This window comes from Bidens hawaiensis, unplaced genomic scaffold (assembly GCF_021521415.1).
Source record: "Bidens hawaiensis isolate Kalapana, Puna unplaced genomic scaffold, B.hawaiensis_p1.1 tig00002265_1, whole genome shotgun sequence".
NCBI classification, from domain to species: Eukaryota; Viridiplantae; Streptophyta; class Magnoliopsida; order Asterales; family Asteraceae; genus Bidens; species Bidens hawaiensis.
This window is the reverse complement of record NW_027491120.1, coordinates 677622-697541: the sequence shown is the minus strand read 5'-3', so window position 1 is coordinate 697541 and position 19920 is coordinate 677622.

The window sequence follows — 19920 nt, the reverse complement described above, 5'->3', positions numbered from 1 at the left end:
TCCCTTGATTTTGATTGTTTCTATTGGGATTATCTGGAGCGGTTTGAGGGTATTGGTTTCTTTGGTAGTTTTGATTCTAAGGCACTACTTGTTGAATATTCATTTAGGGCTGTTGATAGTTGTTGAAGTTGGGATTGTTGTTGTAGAAGTTGTTGTTTCTTAGCTGGTTTTGTTGGTATTGCAGCTGATTTCTAGGTTATTGTTTCTGGAACCGATTCACCTGAAAGTTTCTAGGCTGGTTGCATTCTCTAGCAAAGTGTCCAGGTTGTTGGCAATTGTAACAGATTTCCTTGGACTTATCAAATCCAATCCTCTCATTTGGTCCAGAAACTAGAGATCTACCAGTTCTATTGAACAACCTCTTGCTTCTGAGTGCAAGCATTGCAGCCTGCCACTTAAAGTCCATATCTTCAAGATCATCAGCATCTATTTGTTCCAAATCATCTTGAATGACACTTGTGTGGATGATATTTTTGGCTACAATGCAATGTATGATTTTGTGAACATAGAGAACAATGCTTGAGTTTCACTCCCTTGACCATTGTTTCCACCAAAGTAAGGTAAATGCCCACTTGCCATGAAGGCAGAGTCATTGTCATCTATGAGTTGGACATTAAACCTTGACTGGTATCCTTGGTTACTTGAGCTACCACCAACAAATGCTTTAGGTGTATCAACACCATGTTCAGTAGGTTCTTCTATGATTGGGTTCTGTTGTTGGTTTTTGGTAGACAAGTTTCCCATAGGTACAATAAGGGCATTGGACACCTGGAAACATGGCTTCTCTTCCTTTATCATTTCGTTCTCAATCATCTTTATCTTAGCAGCCTGAAGGAAGCAAATTACATCATCCAACTTGAGTTGTTCAAAATTTGGTTTTTGAAGGATGAATTTGCTGGCTGTATACCACTCCTTTGGCATTGAATTCGGCAACTTTGTGGTCAAATCAAAGTATGTCATCACATAATCAGTTGTTCTCAGGTCATTCACAATTGCTAGAAATCTCTCAAGAATTGATTTATATCTTTCTCCATCCTTGTACTTGAATCTCTCAAGTTGTTGCTTGAGTCTTTGTTTATTGATATTTTTAGCTCAGTGTTGCCTTCAAACATCTCAAGGATTTCATCATACATTGCCTTAGCTGTTGTGTGATGTGCAACCTTGGTTAAGATTTCCCAACACAGTCCCAGCTTAATCATAGCCAAGGCCCTGTCATCCACCTTCCTCATCCTATCATGAATGACAGTGTTAGGGTTTGCACCATCAGCTGCTTGTGGACCATTCTTGATTGAGTTCCACATGTCAACATCGTTATAGCACACGCCAGCCTCGAACAATACTTTCCATTTGGTGAAATTTTCCTGTCCGTACAGTCTAGGAATTTTGTTAGTGGAAACTTCTTTCTCTTCAAAACCAGACATTTTGGTATTTTGAAAAACGGAAACAGAGATCAACTAAAACAGAGTAAAAATCGAATTTTGAAAATAATCAGATCTGAGAATCGAATCTTCAGATATAATGTATCTGGTTAGATTGGAGCAAGATTAAGTAATAAAGATGCAAACTTTAATCAATATAGGTAAAAGAAGACACCGTAAATTTGTAGATCTAGAAGGAAATGAAGAACATAGCAGCTGATGTCATACTTCAATGAAACAGTGTTCTTCTTACGTCATCTTTCTTCTTCAGATCTGCAAATAGCAACAATTTCTTCACCCGAACAACAACAAATCTGCTCTAATACCACTTGTCGGTCCCGTATATTGATTGATCACACTCACAATAAATTCATAACCCACACAATAAATGTGTCGACAAGAAGGTTAATGACGGTTGATACTTTGGGTAAGAAAACTGTTTATTAACGGCGGAATCAGAAACAAACAGGGTTGTTGCTTAAGAATTAATAAATGTAACAAACACAAACAATAACTCAAAAGATTTCCACTTGTAAGGGTTTCTTGTAAGGGTTTAGGGTTTCTTGTAAGGAATGTATTGTCCGTACTAATCCTAGGACAGCCGTCACACTCAATCAGGAATATTCTATTAGGTCTAAAAAGTGTAAAGTGGCTAAAACGTCCATTTCACTTGTCTGTGGAGGCGTGCCCTAAATTATTTTATTTATAAGCCTGCCACCACCTAACAGCTGTCAGTCCTTCTAGAAACCCTAATGATCGGTACATAATCAAATTACATATTCAAAAATATACTAAGTGTAAAAACAGGTCTTCCGAGTAGACTTTGTGTCATCTGTCTTCTCCGAGTTGGCTTTGTGCCCTTTTTCTTTTACGAGTAGACCTGGTAACCTTGAAGTGTGCTGGTGAACAGTTCCCCGGGTAGACTTTACTTAGAGTATTTTCCTAAGAAAATACTCACCTAGCAGACATCAATCTTCTTGACCATAGCAAACTTTGCTCGATATGGTCCTACGAGCAAACTGTTCTTCATGAATCCCTTCAATCCTTTGTTATAAGATAACTTATTAAGCAAACCATAGTGTGCTGGTAACACTTTTTGAACTGTGCCGGTAGCACTGTAGCTTGCTCGGGGTTGAAACTTGCTGGAGAAAGTACTTAAAAATATTTCTTTATCACTTTCAACGAGCATGCTCGGGTTACTGTTTATTAATTAAACCTTGCTAGATCTTCCAAATACTTGGCTTCAGAAGTTTGGTTTAGCCAAGGGTTTTCTAGTAAGCAAACTGTGCTCGAATTGAAGAACACCTTTGCTAGATGAAGTGAACCCTTCTCGGATGATCACTTAAGAAGACTTCAAGAAGATAAACTTTCCCGATAGGGAAAATACCTTGCTAGGACAAGTAAAACCCTGCTCGGATGTCCAAGTGTGCTCGGTTCCCATACTTATCCGTTTCAAAGGAGTGTTGAGAAGATTCCAATGTCCCTTAAACTTTCTTTTGTCATTTCAAGTCAAATTCTCGACTCAACATTATGAACCATGCTTTTGATCTAATTGCTTATACAAACAGTGATTATGATGGCTGCAACATGAGTAGAAAGTCCACATCAGGTGGTTGTCAATTCTTGGGAGTTAGACTAGTATAATGGCAATGCAAGAAGCAAACAACTGTTTCAATTTTTACTGCTGAAGTTGCATATATTGTTGCATCCGCTTGCTATGCTCAAGTCTTTTGGATTCAGAATCACCTGCTAGACTATGGTTTGAATTACTTGAACACTTCTATTTATATTGATAATACTGCTGCTTTGTTCATAGTTAAGAATTCAGCCCAACACTCAAAGACCAAGCACATTGAAATCAGACACCATTTCATTAGAGATTGTAGTGAGAAAGGTTTAATATAAATGAAAAGAGTTGACACTAGTCACAACTTGGCAGATTTATTCACCAAACCACTAGATAAAACAAGATTTCACTTTCTACTAAAAGCTTTAGGCATGATCAACTCTGATAAAGTCTGATTAATGATATGTGATCAATGTGCTCACTGACTATCTTTTAAGAGGTCTTGAGTGAGTAAGTTGTGTTTCTATGTTTGATTATGTGAATTTGTTTGACTGATATATGCTTTAATTGATTATATTTAACTTAGGTATCTATGATGCTTAGGTATGGATTCAATGATTGATAATGATGTCTAGATAGGTGTGTCAATATATGCTTTGGAATGATAAATCTGCATGCTTATCTGATATCTTTTATTTTGAATAGATGATCTGAAATGATGATGTGCTTAGGATAGGATAGACTTTTCATAATTAATCTTGATTTGAACATTATGTTAGTCTAGTAGTTTTAATGCATGTCATATGTTCTTTAATTGTTCTTGAATATGTTATTGAATGCTTGTGTCAAAAACTGTGCTTTGAAATTCAAATGAATGCTCAAATGAACATTTTACAAAGAAATTATTTCAAAGAAAATCAGTTTTGGCAAACTGAGCAAGTTAATGGTGTAAAGAAATGATAAGATTATTCAGTTCAAAGCTTTGTAGAAGCTTAAAAGGTTTTCAATGAAAATTGATCCAACCTTTGGGAAATGATAGTAGATTGATTATTTATACCAATTATATAGACTTGATAGGCTAATAGGACTGTTAGTGCATTCATTGATAAGTATGGTTGTTTTACATGATGTGTAAAAACTGAGGTGATATAAACATAATGAATATGCTAAACTTAATGTGGAGATACATTGTTTAAATATGCATGTTTCAAGATAAATATCTCCGAATGATAAGCAGAAAAGTAATTACCTCGTCATACACGAGCCTGTTGATATTTGGTCACTCAAAATGAAACATCTTATGAATATGACAAAGAAAAAATTTGTGCAAATTGACTATACATCAACAAAAAATTGATAAACATTCAAGAGTTTTGTTAGTACCCCGGTTTTGTCATCTCAAGTCTTTGTAATTATCATTTGTAATTTATTATGTTAAAGGGTATTTATGTCATTATGAACCCATTTGTTATGTAAGGCTCATTCGTTAAGGATGTTTAACGAATGAGCCCATTCGTTGTTACTTATGGTTCATTTGTTAAGGATGTTTAACGAATAAACCTTAATCGTTATATGTAATTATCCATTCTTTAAGGATGTTTAACTAATGGACCTTAGTCGTTATGTATTTGATCCATTCGTCATGGAATGTTGACAAATGGGGTATAGCGAATGAGTCATTTGCTATACCATATGTTAACGCATGTAAAAGAAGACGAATGGAGGCCATTCGTTACGAGATGTGTAACGAATGGCATCTCATCTTTAATATAAGGCTGTATGGCTTGTTTAATTTAAGTATTGATTTAACAGTATATCGTTACTCTGTCCGATCATCCTCTCGATACTTCACTTAATATTATCAATGTTTACCTAACACATAAAGTATATCATGTAACTAGATCCTTAATCTAATCAATATATTATGAATTCGTATTGAAATCGATTAATTTTGGTGTTCAAGAAGTGGTATAAGAGCATCTCCGGTTAGATTACTTATGTTTTAAGGTAATTCGATACGCATTGATAGATAATCCAGTAGTTAATTGTTAATTTTTTGGTTTAAGTTTAATTTTATTCAATTAATCTGAATTAACATGATGAAATGTTAATTGGAGTTTTATTTGGGTGGAATTAAGATCGGATTTGATCGTATAAGGATTGTGAGGCTTGAATTGGATTATTTAGTATATTTGAGATGGTTTTAGTTTGAGTTTGAGTTTTGTAGGGAACAGGGGAATCTGTTCTTTAGTTATTTGGATTTTGGTATAGTTTGGAACGATTTGGAAATTACGGAATGGTTAGAGTGTGTTCGCGAGATTGATACGGATCGTTTGAGCTATTGATTGTTTAATTTGATGCAAAATTGACGTAGTAATCCATAAGGTTATTTGTTAGATTTGAATAGATAGATCTGGAAATTTTCCAGATCTGGAAAAGTTGTTTGAATATTTTAAGATATTCATACACATTCGTTATAATGAATTTGATAATTTGTTACGTTGTGATAGTCATTCGTCATCAGATCCTAACTGATTCGTGACACGTGTTAAGTTTGTTACAGTAGAATAACAAACTCATTCGTCATCCATTCGTTACTTATTCGTGTTGATCATTCGTAACTGTAGCTATGTTGTTGTTAAGAATTTGTCATTCGTGTTCAACCATTCGCTACTCTTTCGTCAGCCTTTCGTTACTCGTTCATTTAACCATTCGCTACTCATTCATCAGCCATTCATTAGTTGTTCGTTCAACCATTCGTTACTCATTCACTTACTCATTCGTCATCAACACATTACTTCATTGGTTAAGCTATTTACTAGTCATTCATTAAGCTATTTACTGGTCATTCGTTAAGCTACTGTTCTTCATTCGTTATCATTTATAATCTCTCATTCGCTATTAAAATTTCATTTTAAACCCTTAAGTTTAAACTTGTTAAGATTTGAACTTTTATTTACTAAAAATGGCTGGTTTTTATGCACTAGCTTTGTAGAATGTGTTGATGCAACAAATGTTACATCTTGATGCTGAAATTGGATCTCATTCGAAATGTCCTAGCCTGATGAAATTTAGTGATTTTTCTGTTGAGTCAAATATTTGACCAAGATGAAGTACATGGAAGATTGGAATCTTCTCAACCTCCTCAGAATTTGCTAAGTATGGATCTGGGCACACCTTAGACCTCCGAGCAAGCTTTTACTTAGCCGGGTACGATATTTTGTCTATCGGGCAAGGTTATCTTCAAGTAGTCTTCTTTAGTGGATATCCGAGCAGGGTTTGCAAATTAGTGCATTGTCGGGAAAGGTTCACTAGTTTATGTAAATCCGGGCAAGTTTCACTTTGTCAAGCAAGTCTGTTCTTCAAAGCCAAGTAAAGTTCACTTCCGAGTAAGCTTTTGGCTAACCAAGCTCATGAAGCCAAGTGATTGGAAGATCGGGCAAGGTATTAATTAATAATAGTGGTCCGAACAAGCTTGATGATTGAAATGGGATATCACTAAGTAACATCGGGCAAGGTTCAACTCAAGCAAGGAACAGTACTCCCGAGTACACTTTGCTAATAAGTTATTTTATAGCAAGGAGTTGAAATGGACCATTGAAGAACAAGGTTGCTCGTAAGGGTTTGTCGGGTAAAGTCTGGCAAAGTCAAGAAGATTGAAGTCTACCCGGTGAGTATTTTACTTGGTAAAATACTCTACAAGTAAAGTCTACCCGGAAACTGATCCCGGACACACTTTTATGTTTACCAAGTTGTGAAGGATGGCAGAGTACATAGCCTACTCGGAAAATGAACCTTGATGCAAAGCCTACCCGGAAGACTTGTTTTACACTTAGAATATTTTCTGATTATGTAATTTGAATATGTATTTACGTTTGGGGTTTCTAGAAGGAATGACAGCTGTCTTAGGGTGTCAGGCCTATAAATAGAATGTTTTAGGGCACGCCGCCTACGGAAGACGGACAAGTCAGACATACACATTTATTATGAATAGAATATTGTGTGTGTGACGGCTGTCTTAGTACGGATAAACCTTCAAGAAACCCTAAATCGATTATCCACTTTGTATGATTGATATTATATAAATGGAAATCTTTTGAGTGAATCTTGTTCTTGTTGGTTACCTTTGAATACTGATTTTGCAACCGTATGTTTGTTATTGATTCTGTCTTTAACAAACGGTCGTCTTTCTAAATATAGCAACCCGTCATTAACTCTCTTGTCGACACATTTATTTGTGTGAGTTATGACATGATTAAGTAAGATCCAGCTGAAATCAAGGGACCAGACATTTTCTAAATGGGAACCGCGTTTTAGAGCACATCATGGATCGATACATCCTGATTGTTCTCGTTTTCTTGATGATGTGTACACTGTGCATATGGTTGGAAATGAGACTACTGGTTTTACACCGAAAGCTTTTTCTCATTATTCTCAAGAAGAGAAGAAAACTTTAGAGATTGAAACTAAGGCATACTCCACTTTGACCACGGCATTACATGATAATATTTTTCTTCATGTGGGAAGTATTAAAATTTGTGCTTCTTTTTTTCAACATTTCAGAATGAGAAGTATGGGTAATACGAAAGAAAGTAAAAAAATAGTGTGGAAGCTTCAAATCCGAAACTTTAGTCTATTAAAAAGAGAGACTATTGAGGAATTGTTAACTCGTTTTAGTCATTTAATTACCGAAATGAATAAGTTAAAGATGGAACCAAATGATAGTGATAAGATTGATACTGTGAAAAATGCTCTTCCAAGTTCCTACTCGACATTTCTCATGGTACTTAGAGAGAATAGTTTCTTTAAAAATGAAGATCTCACAGCGATGGAATTTATTCAAAATAATAAAGATAGAGAGTATGACTTGAAATGTCAAAACTCATCAAAAGAAACACTAGACCCAACAATGTATGGAGGGCGTTTGACTTTAAGTAGTTCTACAGCTCTAATCACTGCATTTCTTACTGAAACTTCACGAGAGGGATCATTTTTTTCTTATAGTGATCCTAACGTATGCTTCATGGCTTCTGGGGTTAATGATAGTTTTGGGGGATCAATTCCTAATAGCTTCACTGCACCATCAAATGTTAACATGAAGGAAGCTGAATAAAATTTTGCTTTCCTTAGTGAGTTCATGACATCATATGAAAACTTAGTGGGTTGCAAGATTGCTACAAGTGAAATGGCTGATGAAGACTATGATTAGATTGATCCTAATGATCTAGAGTTAATGGATCTCAAATGGAATATGGCCATGATTGTTAGAAAGGTGAAGAAGTTTATGCAACGAACTGGCAAAGACTTACCATCTCTGAACAAATGAGTTGGTTTTGATAATTTGAAGGTCAAATTTTACAATTGCCAAGAGTTTGGTCATTTTGCCAAAGAATGTGATAAGATAAAGGAGTATAATGGACCTCGAAATCAAGACAGAAATGGTGAGAAGAAGGTCAATAATTTCCCTAACAAGAATTCTGGAGGTAGTTCTTCTAAAGCTTCAGGATCACAAGCTCTTCTCACTACTGAAGGGACTGACTGGACTCAAAGACTGCTGTGTAATGATAATCAAGCAAATCTAGCTATGTTCGCACAGAATGAAATTTTTCAAGATGCTAGTGGAAACAAATTGTCTTCTGACAATGAAACAGATTCAGATTAAGATAAATCTTGCAATATGCAACCATCTTTTTTTGCATGCATGGAAAAAATTGACGAGGTTAGTTCCTCTTCTACTAAATATTCTGAAAACATGATCTATTCTAATGTGAAATTGTTAAGTCTAGAATTGACTTACTTAATGCTCATAATGATTCACTAATGAAAGAACTTGCTTCAATCAAGGATACGTATAGAAAATCACTAGAAACTCAAATGAGAGATTGGGAGAAAGTTGAGGGGTTGTCTATAAGTATTCATGATTTGAAAACAAAATTATCAGTAAAAATGACCATTAATGAGAAAAAATTTCAAGAGATTCTTAAACTTAGAACTAAGAAAACTGAGTTTGAAAATGAGGTTCTTGATTTGAAAAGCAAGTTAGACAAGTTTCGAAACTCTTCGTTTTTGTTAAATGAAGTTATTGAAGTATCTGATAAACAAAAAGGTTCAAAGAACGGTTTGGGTTTTGTTGAAGTTCCTCCACCATTTCATGATGATTATTCCCAAATCCGCTAGCGGGAAAGGAAGAAATTGTTTCAGAACTAGTCATTATTGAGGAAAAACTCAAACAGGTTAAAACAGATAATATCAATGGTCAATTTTCAATTCAAAAACCTCATATTCAAAGTAACAAGGTTTTTGTTGAGAATGCTAATAAAGTAATCATTGAGGATGTCATTGAACCTGAAATTATACACAACAACTAGAATATTCCATGTTCAAATTACATTTTGTGTTAACGTCATGAATTTGAGGAGGTTGTTTATGGTTCAAATGCATCCAAAGTGAAAAAGGGAAAATCTGTTAACATTAAGGCACAGAAATCAGAAAAACCAAAGATTTCTGATGAGGATTTGATGCGTTTTATCAATCCTGCTCATCCTAATCCAAATACTGGTCGAGTGTTTAAGTTGAAAGGTATTAGCAAAGTATTCACTAAAAAAGACATTCCACTCAATCTTATCAAACCTGAATTGATAGAAAGTGTCTTTCAAAATGAAACTTCCAAGATAAATGATCTTGAACATGCTTTTCTTAATTCCAAAACATAAAACACAAAGGATTCTTTGGTCAAAGCCAAACAATTTCTAAAATATGCTAAGAAAGTTTAATTTGTTAATTCAACTGAAACTGATACTTTACAGAGTTTTTCTAATTGTTATAATATTGATTTTTATATGAAAAATAAATCTATTACGTTTGATGATTTGAACAAAGGACCCATTCTTGGTGTGTTTCATCAATCTCCTATTGCACTAGTTTCTCACAAACCACAACGTGAGCGTGTTGACATAAGAACATGTTTTCTATGTGGCTAACAAGGTCATGTTGTAAAAACTGTGGAATGAAGAAATCATAGAATCTTCATCCGTTTATCGAGGAACAAGCCAAACCCGTTCCTGTGATTAAAGAATTTCTGAAAAGACCCATGTCTTATAATGATGAGACTCACATCATGTTTTCAAATGTAAATCCACTCAAGGTGATTCATGTTGATGAAAGTAGGAGTAATTTGAAACCCAAATTTGTTCCTACTGAACCTATTTTCAAGAATGTGAATACAAATGTAGTTCAAGCTACATATTTGAGACAAAATTCAAAAAGACCCATGACTTATTCACAAGCAGCTAAACCGCATTTTGATTCAAGCAATGTTAACTCTTCAAGTGAAGTTAAAGAGGTGCATAAGACTGAGGCCTGGGCTGCCTTTTTGAACTAATCATTTTACCTCTGTGTATAGAGCTCATCCAAGACTATATATGGTGAAAACTGGATTATTGACTGTGGATGATACAAAAGAATATTCAAGGAGGGTATGTAGCTTTTGCGGGTAATTTGGGGGGGGGGATGATACAAAAGAAAGAGATTTTTCAAATGGCCGCATTACATTTGAGAAGGTTAATTATTGTGATAAAGTGGATCACAATTTGTTGAGCATGTATCAAATTTGTGATAAGAAGTATACCACATTATTTAATGATAAGGAGTGCATAATACTTTAAACCTGGATATGTTATTCTAGAAGACATGGTTGTTATGCGATCTCCTCAATCAAATAATATTTATGTGTTAAATATGACTTCTATGGTAACTACTTCTGTTGAAACGTGTTTTGTCTGAAAGGAAACTAAGAAAGACTCAATTATGTGGCACAGGCGTATGGGTCACATTAATGTCAGAAATATGATCTATCTAATGGCTAATGATTTGGTTGATGGGGTTTCTTTGAAACATTTCAAACTAACCGATCACTTTGTTTCATGCAAAAAGGGCAAACAGAAAAAGAAGTCACACCCTTCTAAGTTGTTTAGTTCCATTGATACTCCTTTGAAACGACTTCATATGGATTTGTTCGATCCTATGAATCGTGCGAGTATTGCTGGAGATTGGTATTGTCTAGTTGTCACTGATGACAATTCATGATACTCTTGGGTGTTATTTATGAGTTCTAAAGATCAAACACAGGTTCTTGTACAAAATCTAATCACAAAGATCGAATCACTATACAAGCAAAAGTGAGACGTATTCGAAGTTATAATGGTACGGAGTTTAAAAACAATGTATTGGATTTCTTTTGTATTAAAAAATTAATTCATCGGGAATACAGTGCTCCTTATGTACCTCAACTGAATGGTGTTACTGAAAGAAACAATCGAACACTGATTGAAGTTGCACGAACAATGCTGGCAGATTCTAAGCTTCCTGTTCAATTATGAAATGAGGCTGTGAATACTGCTTGTTATATTCTCAATCGTGTTCTGACTGTGAAGAAGCTGCAAAAGATAAGTTATGAGCTTCTGAACAAACGAAAGCCTAATTTAATGTTTTTGGAACCATTCGGGTGTCCTTGTAATATGATGAAGAGAGATGCAGGAAAATCCGAAGAAAAAGCTATTGAAGGTTATTTCTTAGGTTATGCATCGCCTAAGAAACGAGTGTTCAACTTTACTTCTGGCTATGTTAAAGAGTGGTACTCTGTCGATTGTCAACGTTACACCACACCTTCTACTGGCAAGGATCCTGATTGGATGTTCGACTATGAAAGTCTATTTAACTCATTTACTCCAATAGTTGATCAACCTGATGAAGACTTGGTGCGTGCTTATTTAGAAGATCACTTATTTTCCACACCAAGTCTTCAAATTCTAGTTATGTTGATGCTACATGATGACCTTCCTGTTACATGGGATGTCATTTATATTTCGTCAAATGATGATCATTTTGTTGATTCTTCTTCAGCTCCGTATCCTGAAAGTCATGAGATTGGTGAATCATCTCATGATGCTGAGGAGAATCTGACTAATTTAGCTGAAAATGTTGTTGTGCCTGAGAATCCGACCCTTCGGATTCATACTTATCATCCTCAGGACAACATCATTGGTGATCTTGATGTTGGTGTGCAATCACCTAATCAAATTGCTACTTCAAGTGATGCTAATGTATTGTGTGCGTATGCCGATATGCGCTCATCGGGAATTATAAATCTCGCAAAATACACTTGTTTTTTTTTATCTCAAATGGAACCAATGAGTGTTCGTAAGGCGCTTAAAGACTCTTCATGGGTAGAAGAAATGCAAGAAGAATTGCAACAGTTTAATCGTCTGGGTGTTTGGGATCTTATTGAAATGTCTGAACGAGTTAAGAAGCCAATTCCAACAAAATGGGTATTTAAGTGCAAGAAAGATGATCGTGGGGTTATTGTCAGAAACAAAGCACGATTTGAAGTTCAAGGCTTTCATCAGCAAGAACGCATAGATTACACAGAAGTATATGCTCCAGTTGTACGATTGAAGGCTATACGAATATTTTTGGCCTATGCAGCTTACAAGAATATTAAAGTTTATCAAATGGATGTCAAGAGTGCTTTCATAAATGGGGTGTTTTTGTTGCAGCCTCCTGGTTTCGAAGATCCTGGTTATCCAGACCGTGTTTACCTATTAAACATGGCTCTTTATGGTCTACACCAAGCCCTGAGAGCTTGGTACGACACACTTGCTGATCAACTTACCGATAATGGCTTCAAACGTGGAACTGTGGACTGTACTCTTTTTTACAAGAATGTTGGTGATGATTTGCTTCGGTGTCCAAATATATGTCGATGCATCATATTTGGTTCAACAAACAACAAATTGTGTAAGGAATTTGAGAAGTCAATGCAGACAAAGTTTGTAATGAGCTCGATGGGGGAGATGAATTTCTTCTTAGGGTTGCAGGTTCATCAGTCTGACGGGGGAATTTTTATTCATCAGACTAAATATGTGAATGATGTCTTGGCCGATTCAAGATAACTGTCAGAAAAATCCGTTCGACGCCTCTTTTCGTGGGTCACAATTTGTCACCGGACGAATTGGAGGACACCGTTGATCCAACCCTGTACCGAACAATGATTGCTTCTTTAATGTAATTAACTGCTTATCGTCCTGATATCATGTTTGCTTTTGTTTGTGTGCCAGGTATCAATCGAGTCCCCGCGTGAGTCGTCTAGCGGCAGTTAAACGTATACTTCAATATCTGAGGGGTAATCCTGACACCGGGTTATGGTCTCCCAAGGAAGATAGCTTTGAACTCACTGCGTTTTCTGATTCCGATTATGGAGGATGCAAGATGAATTTCAAATCTATTATCGCAGGTTTTCAATTTCTAGGAAGCCGGCTTGTTTCCTGGCAGTGTAAGAAGCAGACAATGGTCTCAAATTTAACCACAGAAGCAGAGTATGTGGCAGCCTCGAGTTGCTTTCTCAGGTTCTTTGCATCCAGCAACACTTGCGGGATTACAGTTTGAAGTTTCTTACTACTCCAATCTTTATCGATAACTCTGCTGCTATTAGTATCACCAAAAACCCCGTGCACCACTCTAAGACAAATCATATTGAAATTCGATATCATTTTATCCATGATTGTTTTGAAAAGAAATTGATTGATATTGAGAAGGCGCACACGGATTTTCAGAAAGCTGATATGTTTATCAAAGCTTTTGACAAAACGTGTTTTAACTTTTTGCTTGGTTTAAATGGATTGAAAACTCTAGCTGATATCCTTAAACTTGGATAATCATTTTTGTTTTGTTTATTTTCCTTTGCTTATTTATATGTTTTGGTTTTTGGGGGAGAAAATGGAAAAATAAAAAAATACTGTGATTTTTTATGCATGTATTGAAAAAATCAAAAACATTTAAAATTTGAAAAGTAAAAAATATTGTGATTTTTTGTTTGTAAAGAGAAAAACAAAAAAACATTCAAATATTTCGAAAATGTCAAAAATATTTTTGCACTCTCTCGCTTAAAATCAGTTACTCAGATTTAAAGGACATATACTTGTATATGTTTGGTCCTGATATTTACTTGTAGATAATCAGGGTAGTCATTTACCTGAAAATGGAAAGTGACTAGGGCGATTGCTGTGCGTTTTTTATTTAATTCTCTCGCTAAAAATTATGTCGGTTATTTTAGTCTGTGGAACATGTTTTCATGTTTGGTCTTGTACTCTACTTGTAGATTTATAGGATAGCCATTTATCTATAAACATAAAGTGACTGGGGCGACTGAATTTAAAATGCTTCTAAAAAATGAGTTTTGAAGCAAAAAGAGAAAATGATAATACATTGATCATCTCGTCCTATATCCAGAAAGAAATAAGTTTAAAAGGTTGTGTGCATAATTGCATTGGTCCATTGATAGGTCTTAAACAAGCTGTTAAGGTAAAGTATGTGATATAAACATAAAGAAATGCCAAATTGAAAGAGGTGTTAGTCTCTTCTAAAATTCTTGGTAATGATGGCAGAAATGTAATAGTCTGCCATACTCAAGCCTTATACTTGTCTGATCACCAAAAACAAAATACAAAATAAAATGCATCCAGTTTCCGAACACTGTGAGTCTTTATGCGGCTTAATCATCTGGGTATTCATAAGCATGAATATTTCAAAAGCTTTTAGAGCAAACCCAATGTCATTAAACTTGATCACTACTGTACATGGTACAATTAAATTACTGATTTGATCAAAATCCGCTGTTAGTAATATATTTGTTCCTCCCTTGCACACGTCTCAATACCAGTAAGAAAGAGACCCCAGGGGATACAATGTATGTAAGCCTACATATGGACTCGTGCATTGTTAGTGCACGGTTTTGCGTCTTGAGTCTTTGTAATTATCGTTAAGGTATTTGTTTTATATTTAATGTAATATTTAGTTTAACTTTTTTCTAGTTCGTTATGTTTAAGGTCTAGTTCGCTAGGGGATGTTAGCGAACTAAGACTTAAGCTTATTTCCTCCTGATTCGTTAGGGGATGTTAACGAATCAGGGGGTGTTTCGTCTTATTAATGTATGTAACGAAGTAGCGTCTGGTTCGCTAGGGGATGTTAGCGAACCAGACCTATCTTCTATATATAGTGAACACTGTTCGCGTTTAATTTAAGTTTTGAGAGTTAATTAACGAAACCCTGTCAAGATCCTCTCTCGATCTTCATCCTAATATTATACGAACTACTGATATACACATACTGATAATACATATACATATATAACACTTACTCTAAAGTAATTATGAGCTAGATCTATTATTAAGATATTAATCATATATATACAGATCTGAGATCTGTTATTGTTATTAGATTGATATACCGGGTAACAACAAGTGGTATTAGAGCCAGGTTGGAGCTCAATTTCACTTGATTTGGTGTTTATTTAGAGTATTAGTTTGATAGTGTTATGTTTTAGCGAATTTGGACCAAATTAATGTTAATTGAATGTATTATGGTCAAAAAGGATTGAATTCGAGTTGTTAAAGGTATTGGTAAGGGATTGTGAGTTGGAATTAAAGTTTGGGTTGGTTTTGAGGTGATTCGGTATTGTTTTGGTGGGTGACCGAAACAGGGTTCATATTTTGGTAAAATTGAATTGGTAATCAGAGATATTTGGTTAAGAGGTTTGGTGTGTTGGATTCGCAATCGATTTACGAGTGTTTTGGTAGGTTGTTTGTGAGTTTTGGTTTAGAATCGAGATAGTATTACGGATTTAAGGTTTCTGGGTTTTGGTGTTCATTGTTTCCAGATTTCTGGAAATCCTTTGTTGAAGATTTGAAGATTTGAAGATGAACATGATTCGTTATCATCTTCATGTTGAATCGCTATCTTGTTTCCTTTGATTCGTTCATTAAGTTTATTAATTCGTCATTCATTTCAAGTGATTCGCTAACCGGTTCGCTAAAATAGTTGATTCGTGTGATCTAATTCGTTATTTGGGATTAACTGATTCGTGTGACACGCGTTCATTTTGGAATTTGTGTCATAACAACCTTTGCTACGTGGCATAAGGTGTCAGAGTTTGTTATAAATAGTTGTAACAACCTAATTCGTTATAGTTGATTCGCTAATCAACTGTAGCTAGTTCGTTATCTATTTTGTTAAGTCTTTTATAGTGATTCGCTACTGAAGACTCTCTAATTCGTTAAGTTTTTCTTAACAGTTTGAAAGCTAATTCGTTGGCCAGTTCGCTAGTCAATTCGTTAGTTTGGCTTTCTGATTTGTTAAATTTATGAATAGTTAGATTGATTCGTTAAACTCAATTGTGATTCGTTGCCTGATTCATCTTAACTTCGTTAAGATTTGATTCGTTATTTTATTGTTCACAGTTCGCTACAACTATTTACAGTTCGTTAATCTTATTCGCTGGTTGATTCGTCACACTCTTAAATTTTTGAAACTTGTCAAAAATGGCTGGTATGTATGCATTGGCATCTCAAAACATGTTGATGCAACAAATGTTGCAACTTGATACCGAGATAGGTTCACATTCGAAATGTCCAAGATTGATGAAGTTCAGTGACTTTGCCAAGTGGGAACCTCGGTTTCGTGCTTATTTAGGATCAGTTCATCCTGATTGTTCATACTGCTTAGATGAAGTCTGTACTGTTCCTATGATTGGAGATGAGACTATTGGTTTTACACCAAAAGCTATTTCACAGTATTTTGTTGAAGAAAAGAAAGCATTAGAGATAGAGACAAAAGCTTATTCTACTCTAACTATGGCTTTGCCTGAGAATATTTTCCACCAAGTGGGTAGTATAAAAATATGTGCTTCTCTGTTTCAACATATTCGAATGAGAAGTATGGGTAACACGGCTGAGAGTAAAAAGGTGATGCTTAAGTTTCAATTCAGAAAATTTAATTTATTGAAAGGTGAGACGGTTGAAGAAATGACAACAAGATTCAATCACTTGATTGCAGAGATGGACAAGATGAAATTAGATGTTTCTGAGAGGGATAAAATTGACACTATTAAGATTGTACTTCCAAGTTCTTAATGGTTCTCAAGGAAAACAATTATTTCTTGAATGAAGATTTGACAGAAATTGAACTTTTGCGAAGGATTGAAGCCAGAGAATATGATCTTAAGTGTCAAAAATCTTCAAAGGAAAGTCAAGATCCTTCTTTCTATGGTGGTAGTATGCCTCTTAGTTCAACCATCTCTCCACTGACTGCTTTTCTTACTCAAGCTACAAGTGAGAATGCAACTACGTTGTATAGTGATCCACAAGCTTGTTTTTACAAAACGGGAAATACTGGATCTTCTGGTATTTCTGGATCATCTGGAATGTCGGGTAGTTCATCCACTACAAATCAACATTCAACACCTTCAAACGTCAATATGAAAGTAGCTAAACAAAACTTTGCCTTTCTATCCGCTTTCATGACGTCTTATGAAAATCTGGTTAGTAGCAAAATTGCCACTAGTGATTTAACTGATGAAGACTATGATTAGATTGATCCAGATGACTTAGAAATCATGGATTTAAAGTGGAATATGGCAATAATTGTTCGAAAGGTGAAAAGATTCATGCAAAGAACTGGAAAAGATCTTCCTGCTCTAAACAAGAAGTTGGGATCTGACAAGTTGAAAGTGAAATGTTACAATTGTCAAGAATTCGGTCATTTTGCAAAAAAATGTGACAAACCGAAAAAGGAATATACTGGCCCTCGTGGTCAAAATTCAAATTCTTCAACACCACGATGTAATGATGCTGAGAAGAAACCTTCAAGTTCTGGATTACAAGCAATGTTAGCTAATGGAGATGATTGGTCACAACGACTACTGTGTAATGATACTCAAGCAAATATGGCAATGTTTGGATCTACTGAAAATTTTCAAGATGCTAGTGGAAGCGAGCTATCTTCTGATAATGATTCTGGATCTGAGTCTGATGATTCAAGTGAAAAAGTTCCAATTAATTTTGCTTGTATGGCTAAGATCAGTGAGTCTACCACATCTGCTTGCATGGCCAAACAAAGTGAGGTTAGGAATTCTGCTTCCAAGGTATCATGTGTTGATTGTGATTATAATAAATCTAAAATTGATTCATTAAAACTTCAAAATGATAATTTTCTAAAAGAGATTGTGTCCTTAAAAGATACTTATAGGCAATCCTTGACTTCTCAAATAAACTCGAGAGAGAAAATTGAGGCGTTGACTATCAGTAATCATGATCTTAAAGTTGAGTTATCTGTGAAAATGACAATTAATGATCAAAAGTTTCAAGAAATTTTGAAACACCGTTTAAAGATAACTGAGCTTGAGGATGAGGTTCTTGAGTTAAAGAACAAATTGGGTAAATTTCGAAATTCATCTTTCTGTTGAATGAAATTATTGAAGTTTCTGGAAAAAAAATGATTCAAAGAAAGGTATAGGTTTTGTTGAAATTCCACCACCATTTCACAATGATTATAAAATTAATCCTTTTGCTCCAACTGAAGAAGATGTTATTCTTAAAGAGCCTGTGATTTCAGAAAATTCTAAACCAAGTAAGTCTGAAATTGTTAAAACCCAATCTGTTTCTCAGAAACCTCAAGTTCAAAGCAACAAAGTTTTTGTTGAAAATGTTGACAAAGTTATCATTGAGGATGTGTTTGAACCTGAAATTATACACAAGAAAAAGAACATTCCAAGTTCTAATCACATACTGTGTGAACTTCATGAATTTGAGGAGGTTGTGTATGGTTCACACACAACTAAGATGAAACAAGATGTTTTTGTCAAACCAGTGAAGGCTAAGAAACCAGAAAAACCCAAAATTTCTGATGAGGATTTGGTGCGTTTTATAAATCCTAATGCACTTAAGCCGTCATCTGCTCGTGTGTTTAAGTTAAAGGGGATGGACACAATGTTCACTGAGAAAGACATTCCAATAAGTATCATTAAACCTGAACTGATTGAGAGTGTGTTTTACAATGAAACCTCCAAAGTTCGTGAACTTGAACGTCAATATGCTCAAGCGAAAACATCAGTTTCATCTGATTCATTGACTACAGCAAAGCAAGTTTTAAAACAAGCTAAGAAAATTCAATTTGTGAAGTCAACTGGGACAGATACGTTGAAAAGTTTTTTGAACTGTTCTAATTTAGATTTTTACTTAAAAAAGAAATCTGAAATATCCGATGATTTTGCTAAGAGCATGACCAAAAATGTGAGTCATCAGACATCATCTGTGTCACACGTTCCAACAAATTTTCAACATCAGAATGTTGACATGCGAAGTTGTTTTCTTTGCGGTCAACAAGGTCATGTAGTAAGAAACAGTGGCCAGAAGAACTGTCAAAATCTTCATCCTTTTATCAAGGACCATCCCAAACCGGTTCCAGTGGTAAAGGAGATTCTGAAAAGACCTGTGTCGTGTGCTGATGATACTCATATTATGTTTTCGAACGTACATCCTCGAAAAGTTGTTCATGTGAATGAAACTCATGGTTCCATTAAACCTAAGTTTATTCCTACTGAACCATTATGCAAAAATGTTAATTCAAATGTGGTTCAAGCTGCGTATCTAAGACGAAAGTCGAAGAAACCTGTAACTTATTCTCAAGTTGCTGAACAACAACTGAATGCAACTAAAATTAACTTTTCTCAAGGAAACTAAAAGGTGCCCAAGACCGAGGCCTGGGCTGCCTTTTTAAACTAATCATTTTATTTTGTGTGTAAGGTACATCCAAGACCATTTCTGGTGAAAATTGGATCATGGATAGTGGATGTTCTCGTCATATTACTAGAAATCTCAACCTCTTATCAAATATGAGAAATATTCAAGGGGTTTATGTGGCGTTTGCTGGGAATTCTGGGGGTATGATTACACAGGAGGGTGATGTTTCAAATGGGAAGATTACGTTTGAGAAGGTTAACTATTGTGATAAAGTGGATCATAACTTATTGAGCGTATCGCAGATTTGTGATAAGCAATACACTACGATATTTACAGATAAAGAGTGTCTGATCTTGAAACCGGG